Genomic DNA, 26,876 nt, shown 5'->3' on the forward strand with positions numbered 1-26,876 from the left:
AACTTGCTCCTTTCTAGGTTCTCCACTTTGCTCAGTGCTTGTCTCAATGTTGTGGCATTGTATCCTCTTGCTTTGAACCTTTGTATGCAATTGCCGGCTGCTTTTCTAAACTCATTGTCCTTAGTATTGTTCCTCCTAATCCTTAATAGTTCACCATAGGGTATACTATTAACCAAGCTCTTAGGATGTCCGCTGGTAGCATATAATGTTGAGTTCCCTGCGGTGGCCTTACGAAAGAGCTTGGTATGCAGATTGCCTCCTTCGATAAAAACAGTCAGATCTAGATAATTCACTTCCTTTTGGCTAATTTCTCCTGTAAATTTCAAGTTATTCTCATTGTTATTGAGTACCTCCAGATATTCTTCAGCTAGCTCAACTGATCCTTCAATGATGATGAACAGGTCATCTATATAGCGGTACCAACATCTTACCAGATCGTTCCATTTGTTGTTGGTATTGGACCAAGCCACCCGCTCCTCCCAGTGCCCCACGAATAAATTCGCGAAGCTAGGGGCCGAGCAAGTGCCCATCGCCACGCCTGTTAGCTGTTTATAGAGGTTCGTTCCAAAAAGGAAGATATTATTCTTGAGGCAAAATCTTAGAAATTCCATCAACATTTTATTGTGTTCGTAAAATTTCACTGGCCTACTCTGCAAAAACCAGGAAATAGCTTGTAGCCCTTCTTCATGCTTGATGCACGTGTACAAGCTGGCAATGTCGATGACCATCATAGTGTATCCCTCCAACCAAACCATCTTCTCAATACAGTTCAAAAAATGTTTCGTATCCTTAAGATAGGATTTCAAATTGACAACATGGGGAGAAAGAAAAGAGTCCACATATATTGACAAGTTTTCAGTCAAGCTGCCCTGAGAAGCTACAATAGGTCGGAGTTACTGGATTAAGACATCTCAGAAACAGATGCTCATCACCATTCAGCATGTTATTGTTATACCACTTTAGTAACATGATACTAAAGTGGTATAACAATAACATGCTGAATGGTGATGAGTATCTGTTTCTGAGATGTCTAAATCCAGTAACTCCGACCTTTTACTATCTACCCAAGATACACAAGGATCCGGTGAATCCCCCCGGGAGGCCTATTGTAGCTTCTCAGGGCAGCTTGACTGAAAACTTGTCAATATATGTGGACTCTTTTCTTTCTCCCCATGTTGTCAATTTGAAATCCTATCTTAAGGATACGAAACATTTTTTGAACTGTATTGAGAAGATGGTTTGGTTGGAGGGATACACTATGATGGTCATCGACATTGCCAGCTTGTACACGTGCATCGAGCATGAAGAAGGGCTACAAGCTATTTCCTGGTTTTTGCAGAGTAGGCCAGTGAAATATTACGAACACAATAAAATGTTGATGGAATTTCTAAGATTTTGCCTCAAGAATAATATCTTCCTTTTTGGAACGAACCTCTATAAACAGCTAACAGGCGTGGCGATGGGCACTTGCTCGGCCCCTAGCTTCGCGAATTTATTCGTGGGGCACTGGGAGGAGCGGGTGGCTTGGTCCAATACCAACAACAAATGGAACGATCTGGTAAGATGTTGGTACCGCTATATAGATGACCTGTTCATCATCATTGAAGGATCAGTTGAGCTAGCTGAAGAATATCTGGAGGTACTCAATAACAATGAGAATAACTTGAAATTTACAGGAGAAATTAGCCAAAAGGAAGTGAATTATCTAGATCTGACTGTTTTTATCGAAGGAGGCAATCTGCATACCAAGCTCTTTCGTAAGGCCACCGCAGGGAACTCAACATTATATGCTACCAGCGGGCATCCTAAGAGCTTGGTTAATAGTATACCCTATGGTGAACTATTAAGGATTAGGAGGAACAATACTAAGGACAATGAGTTTAGAAAAGCAGCCGGCAATTGCATACAAAGGTTCAAAGCAAGAGGATACAATGCCACAACATTGAGACAAGCACTGAGCAAAGTGGAGAACCTAGAAAGGAGCAAGTTGCTGGAAGACAAAACTCATGAAAAAGATAAAAACTCCGAGACTGGGCAATTCCGACTAATAACCACTTATTCAAGGAATTCTGGAGACATCAAGCGCATTTTGCGTAAAAATTGGAATATCCTGATGACGGATAATGTTATCAAGCAAGATCTGCCCTCCTATCCTTTGATAACATTCAGGAAAGCAAGAGCATTAAAAGACTATTTGGTCCATAGTCACCATGACGAACTGAAACCCAAACCCAAAATTGAACCTATGAAAGGTTTCTTTCCCTGCGGACGATGCAAGGCGTGCAAGGGAAGTAAACGTGTAACTCAGTACAGGATTCCAGGTGTAAAGGAGCCTAAGAGAATTCTAAAATTCCTCACATGTACCACGCCTTACGTGGTGTACTGTCTAACATGTCCTTGTGGCAGAAGGTATGTGGGCAGTACAACCAATCCGGTGAAACTAAGGATATTAGAACACCAGAGAGCGATCCAGAATGCGGATGTTAGTTATCCTGTTGCGAGACATTTTGATAAAGAGCATGGACGCAACAGAGAATTGCTTACCTTCTTCTGCTTGGACTCTGTCCCTGTGAGTGTTAGGGGTGGTGACAGACTCCTAAAGTTAAGGCGATTAGAATCACAACATATTATAGACTTGCTAAGCAAAATGCCAACTGGACTGAACATGCATGAAGATTTAGCTGTACATCTGGGATAATCAGATATTTAAGACTATTGACTTGAGTTGACTGCATCATTGTTTCATGTTCTCTGGTTGTTTCAACCAGAATGATGAATTAATTTCTGAATTGAATTTTTTCCATGAGGGTTGTGGTACGTTGCAAACATTATGATTGATTTATGCCCATCCAGGGCTTTATAACATGAAGAGAAATGGGAACTATGAGTTTTGTGTTAATATTGCAGCCATATGGCGTTTGGGATCAATTTCGATCTCCATATTACTCCAACACTGTTACATTAGTATATTGCACCCATTCTAAATTGGCAGATGCCGTTTGAATTTGGTTTTCATTTGCCCATCTTGGGCGTGATTCTATGTCTAAAGTTATGTACATGCGCATTGTGTGTTGATAATAGCCATATTGGGCTTTTTCTACATTTGGATATCCTATTGTGCTTTATTGTCAGCATTAGCGATTAACACGATGCAATTATAACCACTCTAAGATGGCGACCGCCAATTTTCGATTTTGATTTGTGATTGAAGTCCTACCTTTATGTTTACTATCCGTGCAACGCGGGTGTTTAAATGTAAGTTGATGGTAGCCACCAGCGTCTCATTACTGACGAAGGCCGAGTGCCGAAAGCGCTTTGTGAGAGATTAAAGAACTTTGTGCAACCTATCTTTGGAGTGCTGCCTCCTGTTTCCCGAGGATTGCGGGGAGGGATTGCTGGAGCGGACATTGTTGTCGGGTGCACCCCCGACTGGCAGGCACCCGCCTTTGAGTGCGACAGGCTGGTGCGAGTGGAGCTGATATATATATATATATATATATATATATATATATATTTAAAGAACGTAGACGTGGATTTAAGAATAGTAAATCAATACTTACCTATTTGCACTTACCTTCTCAATATTTTGGGACTCGATATTTTTGTCACAATATTCTGTCTACATGGTATTTTTGTTTCGGATATTCTATCAGGGATTCAGTCCTGGGTGAACCTCATATCCCTGTATGGTATGTCAGTCTGTGACTATGCTATATGCACTCACACCAACCAGTCCAGCTGATCAAAAACTGTTTCGAAGACATAATGTTATGTTTATTTATTTATATCGCGCATGGCTACCCCAGCAACAGGGCGTCCCAGCGCTTGCGGACATACCTAATTATAATACGGCCAAATGGAAGTGTAGGTGCCAGATCACCAGGAAATCCTAAACAGAAGAAAACAACCAGGTTTTGATGTGTTTTCGGAAGAGAAGATGGTTGGAGATAGTACGTATGTTTAGGGGAATAGAAGAATGCTAGAAGAGTTCGAATCCAATCTTTTTCCAAGTTCCAAGGCACTCAGATTTACCATGGACACCAACCTCAACCGCATAGAGCACATCACCAAGGAATGCAAGACAGGACAGCCTGGTACCAACGTTCCCTACTAAAGACAGTGAAGTCATTCCTCTCAGAAAGTGACCGCAGAATTTCTGTTCAAACCCTTGTACTCTTGCATCTAGGAAGTGGCAGTGCCCTGTTCATGATGTCACACGTTTCCACCCTACATGTCGTACAGCATGCCTCACCAAGGGCCTGAAACAATATGACCATAACATCCTCACCCAGATGGAACGTCGCTGTCTCCACTTGCCAGCCCGTACCATCTTTAAAACCAGCTGAATCATCTACAAAGCTATCATGATGGGCACATTAGCTGATCTTTCAGACACTCTCACAACTTCCAGGGGCTCTCGGCACACCTGCAGTCAGGAAGCCATCAGAATGGAGACAAAGAAATGCAAAAAAGACAAAAACAATGTAACAGGTCTCCTACATGTTTACTCAGTTATGCACCCAGGATCTCCAAGAGCTTCCCGAGTCCATCAGAATCATCCCAACTCTGCTCCAATTTAGGAAATATCTAAGGAACACAGAGTGACTGTGCAGTAACACTTCACTTGTGCTCTCAGAACGCAGATACCCCTCCAATCACTTGGTGACATTGTCTTTGCCTTTGACCGTAGTCAGCGCACCCCCCCCCCACCCCACCCCACCCCCTTCCAGCTTGTGTCAAGCTATAAATACCTCATACAGAAGAAATAGTTCCATCCCTTATCTTCTCAATAAAGGGGATACCTATACTGAGATTTTGGCTGTGCTTATTGGGAGAAAATGGAACCATTGTGCGATTCCTGTAATCTCCAAATCACATTTCATTGTGGTTGTTTGCGAATGCTGCTCTGTACTGCGCATGCCTACACTAAGGTTTGATGGGTCCCCTCTTCACCTCCGCAAACTTCAACAGTCTGACTTTATGTTAGCAGACAGGTAACTCAATCTTGCTTCTGCTTCTTGACCCTCATTCCACACGGGAGAAGCAAAGTGTAGTAAGATACAGCGTCTTCTTGATGGGTGAAATGAGGAGCCGGGGTATGCTTATGGCTGTTTGTTGTAGATGCTGTCATAGGCAGGTGACAGGTAGTAGGGCTGGAGCCAGAAGCGGGACCCAGCTCCCCACTGTTAGGAAACTGCTCCATTTAATTGGGGAAATGCATCTTACAGTGTTTGCAAACTATTGCCCAGTGTTTCATTCCCTATTGTGTGCTGTATGTCTTAAACCACAGGGGATGGTGCGGTAGTAGAAATGTGCATGTGCTGGGCTCACCATGGACGGTCACCTCAGCACACCTGGGGTACAAGGCTTAAAGAGGCCTCATACGTCTTGTGTTTTTGGGGGTGAACCTGTGTATTAACTAGCAGTAAGGCTCTTGGAGCCTAAATGGAGGAAGTAGACACTATCACCTAATTCCCCCAGTGGCGTAGCAAGGGGTGGGGGGCGGGGTTAGGGGGGCAGTCTGTGCCAGGCGGCACTTTTTGGTGTGTGGGGGCACTTTAGGTGAGATGAGCAATTTTGGCGCGCGCAAGTAAGTGTTTTTATTGTATTTGTATGTTTTCCCCTCATTGTTGTCTGTCGACTACCCACATCACCTCACTCCCCCACTTGTGCGAGAAGTGTGGCTCACTGGTTAGAGCGGCAGACTCTGAAGCAGAGATCAGGCCCGGGACCAGGGTTCAAGTCCCGACGCGGCAGGGTCCTGAGCTCAATGTCCGCGGACTCGATAATTTTCGCCTCGGCACCTACTCTAATCATGGGTCCCACGCTGTAACTCTGGGCAATAGCTTGCTTAATCTCCACAACGGCCGATACAACACTGGGATGCCTGGCTTCACCCTGGGGGTGCCCAGGAGGAGCATCTCACAGGGAGAGCCAGGAAGGGTTCCACAGCGTTATACAGCGCCGGGACGACCCGTTAGGGCAGCTGTGCACTTTACAAAATACACTACATTTACATTGTGCATGCACCGGCCATCACTGTGCACCAAACTCAGGGATCGCCCAGGTGGCAAAAGCTCTAGCTACACCACTGTACTCCCAAACAAATCCTTGTCAGAGCAATGATGGTCTTCCAGAACCAACAGTGGCACAGAGACAGAGTGCCGGCTTCTAACCTATCACTGTGCATCTGTCCAGCCATCCTGCTGCATCAGAGCAGCCAACAACCCTACAGAGAGGGAAGTCTGTAAACCAGACTACGACTTATTGCGTTCTTGCTTTGCTTCAACGGCACAAAGGCTGGGAAATGGATTGCACTAGCATCCCCATACTAGCTTGTAAGGAGGAAATTGAGTGCTGCCTGACAACCTTGATTGTCTGGGCCATGCGGGAAGGAGAAAAAGTGCAATGCAGGCTGAGAGCAGCTCAGCAAAATAAGTAGGTGTTCAGGGCTGGCCTGCATGGCACATCCAACTCTGAGCTCAGACACCGGAGAACGTGGCCGCCCTACGAGGGAGCCTCCAGTCCAAGGCACTGGGCCATTTGCACCAAGCCCAAAGAGACACCAGGAAGGGACCATGAGGACACGATGAGGTTTGCACAAGGGAAGGCGCCCTGGGCTTTGGATGGCAGAAGTGATCCATGGATGAAAGATCCAGCGCTAACCAGAGAGGACCTGCAGGAATAGTTACTCGCAGTGGGAGGGGTTAGAGACATGGGACCTCTCAGGTATGAATCAGAAAAGAGTGACCCGGGGCACATCAGCTGGGCCGACCAGGAGGTTCCCAAGAAGCCTGTGGGTAGTATTCTTCTCAAGGGCACTCAAGCGAGTACCCAATTATTTGGAGGGCCTCCTTCTGTACTTGGTGCCAGGGTGAAGTGGGTGCCTGCTGCTGGCGGAAGGCAGTGTCAGTTCACTGAAGCATCCTTTGGTGCTGCAGCAGAGGCCATCAAAAACCAGGTGAAACTGAGGCATCGTGCGCACGCTATCTCCAACCATAGGGGCTCTCCCCAAAAGACTCTGAAAAGCCCACTGCATCAAAGGCCATCTCCTTGCTTGTGTTTAGCTGCCAAAGCCTGGTCCATGATGCTACTCGGACCCACCAACAGCTTCCATACCCTAGGGTGGATTGGGGGGGTGGCTTCTGATATTCCTCTCATCCAGCAGTAAAGATTATGCATCCCTGTTTCCTACAGATCTTACACAGACCATTGTTGAACACTGATTTAACTTTTCTGATCACAGATCAAGCATTCAGAGCCACTGTGCATTTCAGCAAAAATGTTGGTCTTGTTCCAGTTTGACCAGAGATCAAGCACCTGACCAGGATCCAATGTTGTTTTCAACAAAAACTTTGGCCACGTTCAACGCAAGCAGAAACAAATTGAAATATCTGACTGTGCATCAGGCTTTTGTGTCGCCTATAAACAATGTTCGCCTTGAGCTGTTGATTGTCTCTCACTTGTGTGTTCAGTGAATTTCATTCCCTGAGTGTGACGGTGGTGTGTATAGACACATCAGCACCAGTACACAAAGTCATTTTGGATCTTAAATGCACATTTAAATGGCTGAATTTAAATCTGCAAAGTATTCACAAAGGCACACCGAGCAGGTGCAAATCCATTTACTTCCAAATAAGCACATTTTCATAGGAGTAAGAAGCCGGGAAAGGAATGGGATGAGTGCTCTGTAGTCTGCAATATTGCATCTATATAAATAAAAATGCAAATGTTCGTTTGTTCAAAATCGTAAATCTCCGAAAGTTCTTCACCAATTGCTTTGAAATTTTGACACAACGTTCGATTAGAATTTGCGCATGTTTTTATATACACAACGTTGGATTCGAATACGCGCGTGTCGAATACGCACGTGTTTTTCATCGAAAGCCCGAACAGACACATAAAAATGTCAATGTTCGTTTGTTCAAATCTTAAATCTCCTAAAGTTATTCATCGATTGGTTTGAAATTTTGACACAACTTTGGATTCGAGTAAGCGTGTGTTTATATATACACAACGTTGGATTCTAATACGCACGTATCCAATACAGGCGTATTTTTAATCGAAACGCCGAACAGACCCTATCCATTTGGTTGCTGCGCAACAACTACAAAGACGCATAGAGACAATAGGCTACATATATTAGGATGGACAGTTGGTGTCAGGATGGCAGACTGAAAAGTGGGTGGAGGGAGGGGGAGAAGTTGGTTCACTTTGCAACATTAAGAAAGGACGCATAGAGACAATAGTCTACATATATTTGGATGGACAGTTGGTGTCAAGTTGGCACACTGGGAAATCGGTGGAGGGAGGGGGAGGAGTTGGTTCACTTAGCAACATTAGCGCCTGTTTATATATACACAACGTTGGATTTGAGTACGAGCGTGTCCAATACGCGCGTGTTTTTAATCGAAAGGCCGAACAGACCCTATTGATTTCGTTGCTGCGCAACAACTACAAGGGATGCATAGAGACAATAGTCTACATACATTAGGATGGACAGTTAGTGTCAGGTTGGCACACAGGGAACTGGGTGGAGGGATGGGGGAGGAGTTGGTTCACTTTGCAACATTAGCGCCTGTTTATATATGCACAACGTTGGATTCGAACACATGCTTGTCCAATACGCGCGTGTTTTTAATAGAAAGGCCGAACAGACCCTATTGATTTGGTTGCTGCGCATCAACTGCAAGGGATGCATAGAGACAATAGTCTACATATATTAGGATGGACAGTTGGTGTCAGGATGGCAGACCGGGAAGTGGATGGAGGGAGGGGGGAGGAGTCGGTTCACTTTGCAACATTAAGTAAGGACGCATAGAGACAATGGTAGAGACAATGGTCTACATATATTAGGGTGGACAGTTGGTGTGAGGATGGCAGACCGGGAAGTGGGTGGAGGGTGGGGGAGGAGTTGGTTCACTTTGCAACATTAGCGCGTGTTTATATATACACAACGTTAGATTCCAATACGCGCGTGTACAATATGCATGTTTTTAATCAAAAGGCCGAACAGACCCTATCAATTTGCTTGCTGCGCAACAACTACAAGGGACGCATACAGACAATAGTCACAAAAACATATTGAATTCCCACAAGCATTGTGAAATTAAACATATTAGAAACGTGAGCTTACTCTTTTCTTTCTCTTCCATTTAACCAGACTGAGCCACAGCAAGGCGTGACTGGGTACAGCTAGTAGTAAATATAATTTTACAGCAATATTGAGACCTATATATATCGAAGTCGAAAATATTGAAGAGGCAAGTGTATATAAATAAGTATAGATTTAGTATTCTTAAGTCCACATCCATGTACCTTGATTTTATATAGTCTAGGTATATATATAGTGGCGTTAAAGTACAGTAAACCTATACTTACCTACCTATACTTTCCTGTTAATATTTGTGTCTTCGATATTTAGGTCTTGGTATTATTGTAAAATTGTATTTACCACTTGATATTCTAGGCCCACATCAGAAGAAGGTTTTCAAAGCCTTGGTTAGCCTTCTGAGTTGATAATGACACATTAACATGTCAGTTTGTGACCCTTAAAAAACTTCTCTCCAATCCTTTTAAACACATGAAAGATGTGCAGAATTACACTAGGTAGGAGTAAATCCCTCTCCAGGGTGGTGAGGGAAACATAACTTGCAAAGTAAGTGGGGGTCTAACTAGGAAAAATGTTTACCAAGTAGACAAATAAAACAAAACGAAATGAACGTACAATCGCATATAGGTGATGACTTTACCAAAAGCAGAACAGTACAATGCTTTCACTTGCTTTCCATTCTCTGCGCTTATCCTGTACACACTGCAGTGTATCTCCCAGCATTCACTGCGGTGCAGGTGAGCATAGCACTCAAAGGGAACTGCATATAATATTTTCCAAACACAAGCATTTTTCCTGAAATAATCACCACACATATCCCTGGAGCATTTTAAAAGCTTCATTGTTCACAAACACTTTAAAACCATTTTTATTTTGTTGATTTAAAAGATGACACTTAAAAAATAAAAATAAAAGCTCCTGCTTCATTGTATTGGAAAATGCCAATTAAAATGAGCATCATGCTCCTCGCTTCCAGTGATTGTTGCCGACAAGAAAGTTCTTGTTCTGCAGACTAGGGCTCCGAGTACCTTTCTGTGTTGTGTGGAATCAAGGTCGACAAAGGTCATATTCATTCCCCAGTGGTGCACCTGGAAACATGCGCCTGGCGCACTGAAGTACTGATTTCTGAAAAGTCGTGCACATGCACCTGTGCGCGCGAGCCTGTGTATGTGGGTAGATGGATGACTTTTTGGTGCCTGGGAACACTGCTGCTGCATGTGAACCTTTAGGGAGCAGATGAGTCCTTTTCACTAGGAAGGATGAAGCTGGTGGAAGGACCTGCTTTTCAGCCAACATGAAGTTTCCTACGTGTGGAAGCAGATACCCTGCTGAGGCAAGAGAGTAGAGGCTGCTTGTTACTGTGAACTCAGGTCTTAGGCAGGGTCACTGGAATTGTGTTACTGCATCTGCAGCTGTTTTTGCATAATTATAGGTTTGCTGCATTTGCCACATAATTCATCATCTGCTGCATAATCTCCCCAAACATGTGTTTCTCGCTCAGACGGATCAAAAGTTGCTAAAAGTGGATCAACACGTGTTGCCGCATAGTGGCACGCCCTATGCAAAGCTGGACTAGTCACCTTTCTGTTGCTTAGCGCTCTATTTGGGTGTTAAACTGGTACTTATGAGGTGCAACCAATGCCCATACACTGTTAACAAGTTTTAAAATGATGAAATGATGAACTAACACTATTATGAAATGTGCCGCATTATACCGCATATTTTAGCTTTTCATGCTGCATAATTTACCCAACCCTGCAACATAATTTGGCCCTTTCATGCCGCATAATTCGAGTGGCCCTGGTTTTAGGGAGATTGAATTTACAGATGGCAAATCTAGTTCCATTCTCTTCTGTAAACTAGGAAAATGTCTCCTCTTTTCTTTGCCCGCATCAGTGGACAGAGCTGATTAGACCCAGTTTATAAAGGATAGATTGTGCTGTTATTCTTTACACAGAGCCAACAGACCGCATATCGGCAGGCTCTAATACTCTACACTAGAGGAGTGGGCTTTTACAACCTCAGGTAACATAATATAACTGAGTCGGACCTTAACTCCAAAACTCTCTGATACCCCAAAAAAAAAAAAATTTATGAAAAAATTAAAAAAATTGCAGATACTTTCCCTGGTTAGAAAAGATTTAGACAAATGGACAGACAGGAAAAAAACCCATTTAAGGCAAGCATGATGCGAATAATCTAATTAGCCTAATATTAGGAATGTTGCAAAGTGAGAGCATTGTTACAATGGGCAGCAGAGTGCTGCACACAGTAACACAGTCTGCAGCAAACATATGTAGATATAGCAACAGACGGGTATGTTTATAGTGTGAAGGCAATACATGCTTAAAAGTACTGAAGGGATCCGTGACAGAGCTTTTCAGTTCATGGTGACAACCCTATACAGAAAATATACTGCCGATGAGACTATGTTTGTGGTTCTGGTACACCCAGGAGTTCGTAATCAAACAGAAGTTTGTATAACATTCGTTGTATTCTTTTTAAACATAGCAAATCTTCTATTTGCTTTAAAAACATCTAGAAATTGCTTAGACAGCATTAGAAATATTTTGCTTTTTCCATCGTGTATTTATTGCTTTTAGTTTATATAAGAGGATAAAACATATTTTAATGATGTTCCTGGTTGGTTTTCCTGTATTGCAGTGGAAGCACAAGTTAGGCTGGTACATACTGGTCAGGTGGCATCCCTGATAGCAGTGGGGTGGGAGGGAGGGGGGGGAGATGGTCTAAGATGGTATAAAAAGTATAAAAGGGAGGGTTTAAGACATGTCCTGAATTGCTCCAATGGAGGAACAAGCCTCGTGGCAGGCCGGCTGATGGCTTCTTTTGTATAGTAGTCACTTTGACCAGTGCTGCCAAGTGTTAGTTTTGTAAGGCCAATGTTTTCCCTTCGGTCCATCCCACTATATCTGAAAACTTAAAAGTCCAGAGAGCGCAAACACAAACAAGCTCTTAGCTCGCTGAGACAAACTGCTTCACTGATGCACTGTCTGCTCACTGCACAGAGGAGACAGTAAGTTTGGGATGAAAGGTTGGGGTGACCTTGGGCACTGGTGCCTGTGTACAGGTTTCATGCACTGTATGCCCTACTTCTCTGACCCATGTGATGCTGCCTTGTTCTACTTGTAATGTCGCTGCCTTAAAGCGCACCAATGAGTTCATTAAGTGGACTGCACTTCTTAAACAGTGTTACGAAATAATAGCAAATTAGCTTTTCAGACGCAGAAAAACAGCAAATACTGATACTCATTGCACTGCAAGTGCATCTACAGCAGTCTATTCTAGCCTGACTTTCCGCTACTCAAGATAACTCACCTCTAAACCAAATGAAACACAACTCAATACAAGCCTGACAAAGCACTTTGACTCTGGTCAACAAGTACCCCAGAACCAAAAAGGAGGTCCAAAAGTAAGTCCTACAGAAATGCTGATAACACAATGTTTATTGGCCCAAAAACTCTAAAATTAAATTCCTACAAGCTGACAATATGTTCCTTGTAGACCCAGCCAAAAGAGAGCACACCAGAGGGCTCCTTGTTACTAGACCCTTCCAGGTAGCTAGCAAACAGTAGAGGCAATTTAAGTATTTATTCATATTCTTAGAGCCGGGCCACAGCTAGAGAACAAGAGTGCTGAACAGCAGCGTGAGACGTAACTCATGATACTTTCCAAGGAGGCACGCAGAGTATTTGGGGGTGGTTGCACTGTGAAAGAGATGGTGTTCTCATGAGTGGTGTGTTTTCGGTTCCTTTCGGGACAGTTCTGATGTTGATGGGGTTGTTCTTCTTGATCCCGGGTATGCCAGTCTGCTTTTGGAACCATGAATGGAGGTATTGGTCTGAGCCATAGTCCTCTGTATACCTGCTCGTTTTTGTTTTTAGATATGCCTGGGGTCCTCACCAATAAAGGTGGCATACCAAGGAACCCCGAGGTGTTTTAAGTAAATTTGGATCCTGCCTTCTTCAGTAGTTTTCATCTAAGAACTCCCTCCTTTCTTTAAGTCTTTCAGGAGGTTGAGTCCCCTCTGGTGGCACTGACTTGCCAGGGTGGGGAGAGGATGCTGATGATGAAGCATGACACTATTATGTGTGTGAGGTTTCCTCTTCCATAAAGGATGACTTTACTCATGAGTTTGGCAGAAGTCCGGGACTTCCAATCTCTGGATTCCTGATTGTTTCTGTAAAGATGCTGAAATGACATATCTACAATCTGTCTCTTTTCGTTCCTTGCGCCGCTGTATTCATGTTTGTGTTTTCATGGAGATAAACCCCTACAGACTGTGCTGCGAAGGAGCCTTCCTCTACACAAGACTTGAGCGCAACATTCCTTTCCCAGGACCTCATACGTTAACAGCAGGTGCAATGTTACTGAAAAACACTGGCAGCAGGAGGGCATCCAGGCCCTCAGCAGCAGTCGAGAATGGGACTGTCATTGCTCGTAAGGTCTTCAGATAGTGGCAATAGACTGGAGCTTATTGCTGCTAAAACTGATGCCCTGAGTAGAAGTCCAGAAAACTGAAGGTTTTGTGTAGGCCAGAGGTTACTTATTGTTAGGCAGCTGAGCTTCAAATTCTGAGAATCTCATTGCCACTCACACTTTAGCTCTGCATCCTACAGCCTATGACTTTCTCAGCATTTTGCCAGACCTTTAAGGCTGGTTTGACTATCCAGCTACTCCAGCTATCTTTAGTGCACTTTTGAGAGATAGAAAACAAATTCCTATCATCATCATCATCATCATCCTCATCAGAGTGTTAGTCTAAAGGTGAGGCCAAATACACAAAGGATGACATTTCAGGGCCTCAGTTTCTATTTTCAATTAATATCTTCAAATTGAGGGTCGCACATCAGTTCCTAACTCATCGCAACCTGGAGGTCAGGTTCTGTTTTTTAACTCCGTCGGTCAACCCTAAGGCCTCATTTTTTTTTTTCATATCTTCAACCTCAAAACCAGGCATTATGTTCCTCAATCTGTTCCTTAACATACGTCCATATGTTCTGGTCTTGACTCAATCCCTCAATCTGAGAGCTATAGCTTCTCTTTTATTCTGGATGCGAACCTCACCCTCAGGGCCATATGCTCTATGACTGTCTAAGTCCCTCAAACTCACAGTTACATGTTCTCCTCTTGATGAAGAAAGCCCTCACACTCATGGCCATGGCTACAACTGTTCAGTCATTTACTCAACTTCCCACACTAGTTTCTATTCCTGCCTTAAATATTCAACTTCATGACAATGGTTTCTATACTAGATGCAAGAACTGAACTGAAGGACTACAGGTTATTTTTGTGACTCAAATTATCAACTCTGGGATCGTTCGGACATAATGTACATAATGTACAGTCATGTCCCCTGCCCTGCGTTCCTGAACTGCTTACCTGTGATCCTGTTTTGTATTTTAGCTTTGGTCATAAAACACAGGCCAAGGCGCACTACTTTAGGTGAACGGCGGGTTCCTGCCCATTTAGAACATTTTCCAGGCAGTTCCCCCGCCTTTGGACCCATGATGCATATTGCATCTCTACTCTAAGCTAAGACTGACCTAGGATATCCCTACAGGTCTCCGTGGTAAAACCGCGAGTTTTGCTACCACACTAGACCACAGGTTAGGGTACGCCTTAGTGCGCGTATACCGCCGTGGTCTTTTCTTCCTTTTTTTGGTCCTGATGAAAGCTTTGCAGAAAATGTATGAATAAGCAGAAACATGTCGACCACATTTTACACTCTTATGCAATCAGATCCTCGCCACATTTAAAGGCTAGCATAGGTCCGGACCGTCACCTGTTTTTAATACTGACCAAATCACCTTGAATAAATGGTTTTTTAGGGAGCATTTGGTGACTTTTTAACTAGCACTGACCCTGCACACAAAAAACCAGCTCCGCTGCAGCCCCAGGCGTCGTAGCACACCAGGGAGGCACTCTGCTTCCCAGGTGGGGACCCTATGATGAAGCATGTCACCAACCAGGTTGGTTATTGAGGGTCATTATAACAAACATTTGTGTGTCCCCTTGTCCTTATTCTAGGTAGTCACTATTGTTGTTGTTGGCACCACATACACCCTCATAGTGACAGGGAACTTCCCATCCTTGTGTAGGGTTTTGATGTGTGGAGCACGGTGGTGGCAGCATATGATGGTTGGCAAATTACAGTGACAGGCTTGTACCTGTGAGACATGAATGTGTGCTTACAGGCCCATTCATATAAAATGTTGCTCTTCATAATTAACCTGGAATTCTGAAAGTGACATCCTGTGAATTGTATCTGTGTGTCTGTCTGTGTGTGTGTGTGTGAGCTCGTTGTGATAATTTGCCATGAACGAGTGATACAGTCCTGCAGGGTCTGCTTTGGAAGACTAGACCAGAGTACAAGATGGAGGAGAGGTAACTTTTTCCAAGTAGCATATTTGTATTGCTGGTGTCTCCTAGATTGGAGAGTGGAGCACCAGACGCAATGTTGAGGAAAGAGAAGGCAGGATTTCCTTAGAAGTGCCAGGGCCTTTCCTGATATATTGGACTATAAATGACTCTGACTGCAGCTGTCTTTGTGTAGGTGGCTAGAGGTACTGGGTGGGACCTGCAGTATCTGTTGTTAAGGAAAGGAATGCTTTGAAGCGACACAGATTCTTGCCTCTCTTCCTGATCCCTGAGGAGGGACAATAAAAAGCTGGGTGCAGCCTGCTCTCACCTCTTTGTACATATGAGGTGGGCACTTAACCTGGGGACTTATTCCTCAGAAGCCATTAAACTCATCTGTGGAGTGACTCAAGGTTCATCTCTCGGGTCTACCCTCTTCAACGCATATATGACTCCACAAGTCAACATCATCCGTACCCACAACATCAACATCCTCACATATGCCGAAGATACACAACTCATACAGTCCCTCTCTGACAAAACCTGCAACTCAAGGAACAGGTTCACCACCTGCAGATGCTGTATAACCTAATATTACTATATAGCGCTCCTAACCAATGGTTTGCTCATTTATAGCTCTGTAAACTTTTGGTGTTATAATACCCAATTTTAACGGCACTTTAAAGCCTTAAATGTCTGAGTTGTCTAACATTTTATGTGCGATACTCCTCTTTACCCTGCATCATAATTTCTTTAAGCTTGAGACAGTCCGACAGTCTCAACACTGACACAACAAAAGTAGTGATCTTTAGAAAAACACTTCACCCTGGGACTCCCCTGGTGGATGGCCGACCTCGGACCCACACCTAATCCCACATCCCATGCTGTCTGGGGATCATCAGTGACAACAAGCTGGACATGACCGCACAAGTCAACGCTGTCACAGTTTCCTGGTCCCTCACCTTGAAGATGCTGAGGAAGATCTTCAAATGGCTCCCGAGCAACAGCAGAGAAACCATCACGCACCCTCTTGTCACCAACAGGCTGGACTACAGGACCGCCATCTATGCCGAAATCACCAAGCAACTCACAAGAAGACTACAAACCATCCGGAACAACAGCAACAAGTCTCATCCTCAACTTAGCACGCTGCACTCACAAGACACCACACTTCAGGGAGCTCCACTGGCTCCCAATACAAAAGCATGCACAATTCAAACTACTCACTCACACATTCAAAGCACTACAGAAAACACAGCCCTGGACTACCTGAACAATTGCATCTCCTTTCATCAACCAGCTAGACACCTCCGCTCAGCTGGACGACTCCCAATACACATCACAGCCTCCCTCTACTTGCATTCTGTGAGAAGTTGTAGGCTTGGCTCTTTGAGTAACCCTTCCATTCCCTACTCCCCTGCGATAAGGCCCATACACGTGCTGACCCTCATGGGTGTTAGTGTGCTTTACAAATACACATAACATGGGACTGCTGTAGTTGACCCTGGTACAGGGTCTGTCCAACAGAGACTCGCAAAGCAAGTGCGCTGGAGGACTTGCAGTAGTGCTGAATTGGTCAGTACGATCTTTGTTATTTAGCACTGTCATAGCCGCTAGGCACAAAGAGTGGTGTGCCTGTGTGGTAGCCCCAACTTAAGCCGAGGTAAGTGCCTGCTGGTAACCTGTGTGTCCCAAAAGTGGACTGAAATACCCCAGGTCTGACAAGTGTCTTGTTGGGTCAGCCCCAGTCTGGAATATTAAGTGACCCAAGAGGTGCCCTGGAAGAACTTTGTGAAGAATTGAGGTTTTCGCCTTGAGGGAGTGTGCCCTTAGTGCTCAAAAAGGAGGGCAAAGTACTCACTGGAGTAATAGAGTGAGCCGTGTAGTGAATCAAGTAACCACTGGAGCGCCAGAGTTGGCCACGATCCGCAGCCCACCACTCAGAAGAGGGACCCCATCAGATGGATCTGCTCCTACCACGATCCTTTGAACGACAAGGTGTGCACCCGGCTAGAGCATCACTCCTGAGCAGCCGCGGTCTGTGCAGGTAACAGCGGTGGGGCCACGTGGGGGGGGGTTAGACTGACGATGCCTCTGGAAAAATAATTAAGTAATTAATTTTCCCTCTGCATCATCCCTCAAAATCCCTCCCCCAAGCTGCCCCACCGTCCCTTCACTGTTACCTGCACGGATCGCGGCCGCCCCTGAGAAGACTGCTGTGGGCCGTTTGGAGGAAACTGTTGCTGGTGAGGTGCTGATGCTGCAAGAAGCCGATATGTGGCCTGAGGTCTGAGAGACAGTGCTAAGACTAGATCAAAAAGAGGAGGGGTACAAGTTGCGCCCACCAATCCACCTCAAATGCTGAGCCTGAGGGGGGAGCCCAGAGACAGAGGTACCCATGAGGGGCAGGTAGAGGAGAAGTTGGCTAAAGTCCCTAGAGCACAAAGACTCATAACCATGAACCCACAGACATTTTAGGACATTGGCAAACTGGCAATTTCCCAGGGACCCCACCCCCAAGGAAAACGACCTTTCTTTGTTTGACCTCTGTCTATTCTATTTCTCTATCTTAACCTCTTTCCTCTCTACCTCTGACACTATCTGTCTACCCCACATCATGTTAAGTTTTTTGGGTCCCGGGTAAGACATATTTCAATGTTTTTGTGCTACCCTGCCAAAGTTTAACAGATAAATTAGTCTTGTGTGGAATCATGAGGAAATGGGTAATAACATTCCAAATGTGTTCCCTACAGGGGCCCCCAAAGTATCTCTTGCCCTGGGGGCCCTCAAATCCTTAAGATGACACTGCATGTAGCGGTATTCGTGCATTATTGACTGTGTAGTGGAATTCTATGTTTTCGGTGTGAGAAAGTACTTTTCTTTTCTACAAGGAGACACACTGGGCAAGACATTGATCTCATTGCGCTGCTGAGGGGGCGGTATTGATTTTGATCCTGTGTGACCCCCACGCTACCCTCCCTAGGAATCCTGTGGCTGCTGGCATAGGCTACCACTAAGAGTCAAGTGCAGTCCCAGTTTTTCCCCCTGAAATTCATGGGTTGTGCTTGTGACTCGACCCTGCAATTTAATAAGTTCTCTTACTGTGTTAAATCCTTCATTGTAGGGTCACAGGTTCTATTGTTGTGCTGAGTGCTCAAACCAGGAGTCTCAGTTTCTGCCCCTGACCCAAGGCCTCAGGTTCAGTGCAACAGGTTCTACTTTTGACGAAAGAAAAATCTCTCCAGCCAAAGACCAGTGAATCTGTACTTGAGGCTCAACCTGAGGGCCAATGAGTCAGAACCTCAACTTGAGGGCCAATGAGTCAGAACCTCAACCTGAGGGCCAATGAGTCAGAACCTCAATCTGAGGGCCAAAGAGTCAGAACCTCAAACTGAGTGCCAAAGAGTCAGAACCTCAACTTGAGGGCCACAGGATCAGAACCTCAAGTTGAGGGCCAATGAGTCAGAACCTCACTCAACCTGAGGGCCAATGAGTCAGAACCTCAACCTAAGAGCCACTGGACCAGAACCTCAACCTGAGGGCCACTGGACCAGAACCTCAACCTGAGGGCCACAGGATCAGAACCTCAACTTGAGGGCCAATGAGTCAGACCCTCAACCTGAGGGCCAATGAGTCAGAACCTCAACCTGAGGGCCAATGGATCAGAACCTCAACCGGAGGGCCACTAGATCAGAACCTCAAACCTGAGGGGGTTCATTTCTAATAACAGCTTATCTTATCTTGACTTATAAAAGCGCATAGCTACCTTAAGGCTTTCCAGCGCTGTGAATTCCGAAGCGTGCACCTACAAAACGGCCTTTAAAAACGTGCCCCGTTTGCTAATGTGGATAACGAACACCTGATTTAATAGGACAATTGGCGCTAGTGCAAGCAAAGAAAATGGTATCCTGGCCATCGGTTGGGTACTAAAAGCCAACCATATCTGGGGTGCAATCAGCCCCTCTCAGCCTTCTGCCCGGCACCACTGCACCTGCTGCGCTAATGCCAGCTACGTGATACATTCCTGGCGGAGGCAGAGGATTCCCCCAGCGGGCCCTTCTACTCCCTCTGAGGGGAGCCCCGGAACCCCTTTCTCCTGCTCCGCCGTGGGTGCCCGCTCGTGCCCTATTTCGGGAAGCGGCTGGCGCAGCAGCGACTATATTTGACACCCGAGAAGGAGGCCCGGTAAGCAAGGTCTCCAGGAGCCGGCCCGCAGCTGTCCAGGATCTGTCACTACTGCTGCCGGGGTAGGAGGCTGGCGGCCACGGAGTGGCGGGGCAGGCAACTCGCCGGGATTGCCCCAGCGCCGTGCGCACATCCCCCTGTCTCCTCAGCGCGCATCTCTCCACGTCCCTGAGAGCGCAGTACCAGACCTGCGCAGCCCACACACGAGCCCCACCGGCCCCTCCGGGCCGCGGTTTTATGCGCAGCCAAAATATACAGAGGCCTACGTGGTCCAACGCCCGGCGTCCCCCTCCACGAAACTCACATACATGAACTCACCACAAAAATGCACGTTGTTTGGCCATATAGTCACTTCACAAGCAGCGTTATCCGCCTATGTATTTGGAGACACTCAGTTTTCGCTACCAAATTGTGAGCGCGGAGATTCCCTCGCAATTGTCATCCCAGCCCCCGAGACCTGCCGTCCCCCCCCCACCCCTCCCCTCCAAAAATCTGCTGATTACTGCTTGTAAGGACTACCTGTGTTTGCAGTGGCAGCACATCCTACGAGTGCCCCTGCCAGCAGCAGCCCTGACAAGGAAAAGGGGTTTCCCCACCAAATCCCGGTGCATACGGCGCCCCAACCCCCACCCACGAAAGAGTCAGAGTGGTGCCCCTCAAGGCACTCTGAGGTGCCCCGCTGGCCTGCTACAAAGCAATCTGAAAGGGCTGGGGTCAAATCCGCCAAGGCACTGCAGCTTGACTGACTCTGACCCGGCCCTACGGTAGTGTTTTGAGGCGCGCTGTGAGTCATATTGCCAGAGTGAGTGACTGCCCCATCCGTGTGTGCCCCCATCCCTCTGTGCCCCTCCTCCGTGGCATGTCATCCGCCACCCACTCTCTCTGCGTGCAGCTGACTCTGCCCCGGCCCTATACAGTATTCAGAGGCAAGTACAGTCCAACAGTCCTTACAGGGTCACCGGCCCATCGGGAAGTGACCCGTCTCCCACTAGGCCAGTCCACCTCTAAACCACGCACATACATGCATGCCGCCCTCAGATGAATATATCTGCACCTCCCTCAGAGATGGCTGCAGCCCCCTGGAGCATGCACCCAGCCGGAGCTGCCCCCCTCCCTCCCTCCCCCTCTGCCCCGGCCCGGTACTCACCCCTCCAGGCGGTCCCTCGGGTGTCGCCCCTCCGCGCTGCTCAGGCAGGGCTGCTCGCCTCCTCTGCGCCCGGCTCCTCTCGCATGTCACTCCAGTCTGCCCGCCCGGCCGGAGCCCTCCCCGTCTCCTCTGCTCTCTGCAGCTGTCAGGGCGGCCGGAGATTGGAGCAGAGGGGCCAGGAGGTGAGGGGTTAAAGGCGACCATCCACCCCGGCCTCTCTGCCTCGCAGCGCGCGCCTCTCTCAAGCAGGGGCTGACGAAGATGATGCGGAATATGACGATGAAGGGGGGGCCGGTGTATTATTTCCCCAGCTCTGCTGCCCCCTCCCCCTGCGCGGCTCCTGGACGCTGGATGCCGCGAGCCCTCTCTGCCGGGCTTCCCCTGCTTGCGCGCGCCAGGCAGCGGCGGGGTTCAGCTGAGCAGTGCAAGCATCTCAGGCGGTGCAGGCAAACCTGGGAGGAGGAGGAGAGGGGTGGGGGACGCACGCACAGTAACTGCAGCAAGAACACCAACCCCGGGAACCAATCTCCCAGCCCACAAACGGAGCACCGTCATCCCGTGAGGCAGCAGGGCTGCGGGGGGCATGTGCTGCCTCAGAGGGGGAGGGAGGGCGGGAGGGGGCGCGCTGCTTCCTCCGGGGTCTGACAGTGGGGTCCTCATCTATCACCCTGTCTGGCTGAAATGTGCCAAACGCGTAACCTGCGTTATTGTGGACACAGAACGCCCAATAAGCACGTATAGCACATTAAAAGCGCGCAGATGCAGCTTCTCACACGGCGCAGCGCTTTAAGTACACCTCCTCAGGAAATAGTAAATTAATACAAAGGTGTTTCTCGCCGTGTCATGTCAAGAGAGAGAAATGTAATTTGCATTTATTTCTTTAGTTTTTTCATAAAAGGGAACCATTTCTTTCCCCGAAGGCATGAGTACACACAAATGGCACACCGCGCTCCACAGTTGGTACATATATAGCAACGATAATACATTTTGGGGTTGTGCTCTTCGCCTTTTGGCTGCACCGTGTACAGTGTGCTCTTGAACACATGCATAGAGGTTGTGTGAGCAGACTCAGTCTCATACACACACAGTAAGGACATTTTGTAACATACCTGCTTAAGTTACTCAGGCGCTATCCAGTTTCTGGATGCCCCTTTAGCTGTCACTGAAATAGTCCAGCAGTCTCTTTCGAGGTGCTATTCCAGAGCAACTTTGTTAGGTTTGAACATCCTGCAAGTCTTGAATATGTAAAAATATTTTTCACTATTTGTGCTCAGATAGGTGTGAACACATGCATTTGCCCCGTGACACGATTGCACTTGGCACAGGTCATTACTATGGCTGCCGAAGGCCAGGTAGGTCCCTTGTCTAGAAAGGCATGCACCAGGTGTTGGGCTGCATTTGAACTTGTCCCTGCCTGGGATCTGGTGCAGAGGAAGGCCCAAGGTCAGCCAGAACCCCGTGACTCCTCCTAATGATGGCCCTATTTACAATAGACCCTTCCTTGGTACAGTCGCAGAAAGACCTGTCTACAGCCTATCATCAGCTCTCCTAGAAGAGCCGTCTGCTCGTGGGCATCTCACCAGCATCCATCCTGGTCCGGGCAAGGGATCAACATTGATCCTGGAATGGGATGGCATCAAGCTGATGGTGCATAATGAGGAAGTTACAGCGCTGCTGCTCTTAGACCTTCCCTCTGCCATTGAAACAGAACATTATTCTGCTTCACTCCGGGCACTCAGCACCATCAGGGTACAAGGCACGGACTTTCCCTAGAATGAGTGTTTCCTCTCCAGCAGATCCCTTGCGCTGACACTCATCTCTCCCGCTCAACTGGTAGAGATCCCAAAGGACCAGCCATCAGCCCTCCTCCTTAACGTCGACCTCCATCACCCCCTTCTTTTTTATGTCTCCCTCCATCACTCCATCCTCTTTAACGTCTACCTCCATCACCCCATCCTCCCTAACATCTACCTCCATCACTCCATCCTCTTTAACGTCTACCTCCATCACCCCATCCTCCTTAACATCTACCTCCATCACCCCCTCCTCTTTAACGTCGACCTCCAACACCCAGTCCTCTGTAACACCTACCTCCATCACCCCCTCCTCTTTAACATCTACTTCCATCAACCCTCCTCTTTAACGTCGACCTCCAACACCCAGTCCTCTGTAACACCTACCTCCATCACCCCCTCCTCTTTAACATCTACTTCCATCAACCCTCCTCTTTAACGTCGACCTCCAACACCCAGTCCTCTGTAACATCTACCTCCATCACCCCCTCCTCTTTAACATCTTCTTCCATCAACCCTCCTCTTTAACGTCGACCTCCAACACCCAGTCCTCTGTATCATCTACCTCCATCACCCCTCCTTTTTTATGTCTACCTCATCACTCCATCCTCTTTAACGTCTACCTCCATCACCGCCTTTTCTTTAACGTCTACCTCCATCACCCCTCCTTTTTAACGTCTACCTTCATCACCCCCTCTTCTTCAACATCTATCTCCATCACCCCGTCCTCCTTAATATCTACCTCCATCACCTGTCCTCTTAAACGTCTACCTCCATCACCCCATCCTCCTTAACATCTACAACCATCATCCTCTCCTCTTTGATGTCTACCTCCATCACCCTGTCCTCTTGAACGTCTATCTACATCACCGCCTTCTCTTTAACATCTACCTCCATCCATCTCACCCTCTTTAACGTCTACTTTAGCACACCACTGGAGCTCATCTCTTTAACCTCAAATGCTACTTTTACACCCAGTGACACATACACTTTTCTAGATCTTGAGAACTCATCTGATCTTGAGTACTGCACAATGGGCCATCGGCCTGTAACATTGACCACTAAATGCTAATGAATCGCCTCAAACTAGACAGGTCGGAAACTGAGACCCTGGATTGTGGTAAATGTCCCATCTATCATCCTCCAGTTTCTGACCAAAAGAACTTGGCCCACCTCCAAACCCATCGTGCTGAGTGAGAGAGCTGGGTGGGATAGCGGATTCAAACCTTTCTCTGGTTCCGCAAGTGAATCAAGTTACGGGTGTATCCTTTTACATGGTGAGATGCCTACATTGAACCTTCCCTTCTCTGGTTTTCACTTAAAGCTTCCAGGCCACCATAAACCGAGCCAGTGGTACATACCTCGGAGCATCCCTCATGTGCTTCAGAAGGTCCATAGAATCTAAAGTGCAGCTGCAACACAGTGTCTTAACCTTAATGTATGGACACCCATCTCCAGCACATCAGACTCTACGCAGGCTCCATGTGGCCAGATGTCTCAATTTCAACGCAATGTGCTCAGTTCATCATGCCACTCACAGAGACCCCCTGCCCCTCGCGCTTCCCAGCCCTCCCGCATTACTTACGCTGCCGCCACCCTCCTAGCCCTTAACCCAGGTCGCGCCCCCACCTGCATCCAAGCCACCCCTGGACAAACCCATGGACCTTTCTCCTGCTACTCCTGCAAATTCAGCGGCACCGACAACATCTCCGCTACGACCACACCACTGACTCCCGACCCCAACCACCTACAATGCATCCTTCTCAACACCCGTTCGGTCCACAGGCACGCCATTGACCTATGGAATCTACTAGACACCATTTCTCCAGACATCGCCTTCCTTACGGAAACATGGATGAATGCTTCCTCCGCACCAGACATCACCATTGCCATCCCTGAAGACTATAAGATCACTCGCAAAGACCGTACCAGCCACACAGGAGGAGGAATCGCTATCGTCCATAAGAAATCAATCCGCATATCAACCAGCTCTGACGCCAACCTCGCCAACTCCGAACACCTTCACTTCCAGATCCACATCGACCCCAAAACCACACTCAGAGGCACCCTCCTCTACAGACCACCAGGACCCCGCGCAAAATTCAGTGAAGACATCACGGACTTCATCACCCCACACGCGCTCCCCTCCAAAGACTACATCCTTCTGGGAGACCTCAACTTTCACCTCGAAAAGATCAACGACCGCAACACCGCCACCCTCGTGGACAACCTCGCCAACCTCGGACTTAAACAACTAGTCACTTCCCCCACCCACATCGCAGGTCACACACTCGACCCCATCTTCACATCCAGCAACCATGTCTCCTTCAGCCACACTACGGACCTCCTCTGGACTGACCACAGCTGCGTTCACTTCACCTACAACAAACCAAAACCCAGCATCCACCTCCAACCTACCCTGCAAAGGAACTGGAACAAAATCACCACGGACCAAATCTCTGCATCGCTCCTTCAAAACTCCCCAGCCCTCTCTTCTAACGCTAACGAAGCCGCCGCCAACCTCACCCTATGGTTATCCAACACCGCTAACACCTTAGCACCACTGAAAAAACGTCAAAACAAACCTGGCAGCAAGAAGGCCTCATGGTTCAACGATGATCTCAAGAAGTCCAAAAAACTCTGCCGCTCCCTTGAAAAGGCCTGGAAAAAAGACCCAACCACCAGCACCAAGGACGCCTTCAAAAACGCCACCCGCACTCACCACCAACTAATCCGAAAAGCCAAGAAAACAGCATTCAAGGATCGACTTGACATCAACGCTCACAACAGCAAGGAACTTTTCAACATCGTCAAGGAATTTTCCAATCCCTCGGCCAACTCCAACGACATCACCCCCTCTCAAACCCTCTGCGACTCCCTAGCCTCATTTTTCCACAACAAGATTGCAGACATCCACAACAGCTTTGACAACCAACCCGGAAACCAACCCACCCTACCATTTGCTGATCATCTTCCCCCCGTGAACACCCTTAACGACTGGAACCCAATCTCCACTGAGGACACCATCCGCCTGATGAATTCCATCCACTCAGGATCCCCCACAGACCCATGTCCTCACCACATCTTCAACAAAGCAGACTCCGTCATAGCACCGCACCTCCGAGACGTCATCAACTGCTCCTTCAACTCCGCCACCTTCCCGGAAGACTGGAAACACGCTGAACTCACCGCCCTTCTGAAAAAACCCACAGCGGACCCCACCGAACTCAAAAATTACCGCCCCATCTCGCTTCTTCCATTCCCGGCCAAAGTCATCGAGAAAGCTGTCAACAACCAGCTCGCCGCCTTCCTCGAAGCCAACAAATCCCTCGACCCCTCACAATCTGGCTTCCGAGCAAAACACAGCACTGAGACCGCCCTCATCGCAGCAACAGACGACATTCGAACTCTACTGGACAATGGAGACACAGTCGCCCTCATCCTCCTCGACCTATCTGCAGCATTCGACACAGTCTGCCACAGCACCCTTTTACAACGCCTCAATAACATCGGAATCCAAGGAAAAGCACTTGAATGGATCACCTCGTTCCTCACCGGAAGAACCCAGAGAGTCCGCCTTCCACCATTCAAGTCCGAGGCCTCTGAAGTCATCTGCGGCGTACCACAAGGATCCTCACTCAGTCCCACCCTCTTCAACGTATACACGAGCCCCCTCGCGGCCATCGCACGCCAACACAACCTCAACATCATCTCGTACGCGGATGACACTCAACTGATCCTTTCCCTCACCAATGACCCCAGCACCGCCAAAACCAACCTACACGAAGGAATGAAAGAAGTTGCCGAATGGATGAAACAAAGCCGTCTGAAACTGAACTCAGACAAAACAGAAGTCCTCATCTTAGGGACATCCCCCTCTGCATGGGACGACTCCTGGTGGCCGGAAGCCCTCGGAAAAGCACCCATCCCGACAGACCACGCACGGAACCTAGGCGTCATCCTGGATTCTTCACTCTCAATGAACAGACAAGTCAGCGCCGTATCCTCTTCCTGCTTCAACATTCTTCGCATGCTCAGAAAAACATTTCGCTGGATCCCCTCCGAAACAAGGAAAACAGTCACCCACGCTCTGGTCACGAGCCGACTGGACTACGGAAACACCCTCTACGCAGGTACTACCGCAAAACTCCAGAAGAAACTCCAACGAATCCAAAACGCCTCAGCCAGACTCATATTAGACATCCCACGCAACGATCACATCTCTGGTCACCTTAAAGACCTCCACTGGCTACCCGTCAAT

General features: G+C 47.5%; 1 protein-coding gene across 4 annotated transcripts in view; it reads right to left on the reverse strand.

Annotated features, from left to right (window-relative positions):
• SLC8A3 (solute carrier family 8 member A3) overlaps positions 1-21,234 on the reverse strand; it is a 482,177-nt gene extending 460,943 nt beyond the window's left edge. For all 4 annotated transcript variants that reach the window (XM_086937188.1, XM_086937186.1, XM_086937187.1 and 1 more), the window contains exon 1: positions 20,823-21,234. The gene's annotated coding sequence lies outside the window, so the exon portion shown is untranslated. The remainder of the gene's footprint in view (positions 1-20,822) is intronic.
• Between the last annotated feature and the right edge of the window lie 5,642 nt (positions 21,235-26,876).

Source organism: Lissotriton vulgaris, chromosome 9 (assembly GCF_964263255.1).
Source record: "Lissotriton vulgaris chromosome 9, aLisVul1.2, whole genome shotgun sequence".
NCBI classification, from domain to species: domain Eukaryota; kingdom Metazoa; phylum Chordata; class Amphibia; order Caudata; family Salamandridae; genus Lissotriton; species Lissotriton vulgaris.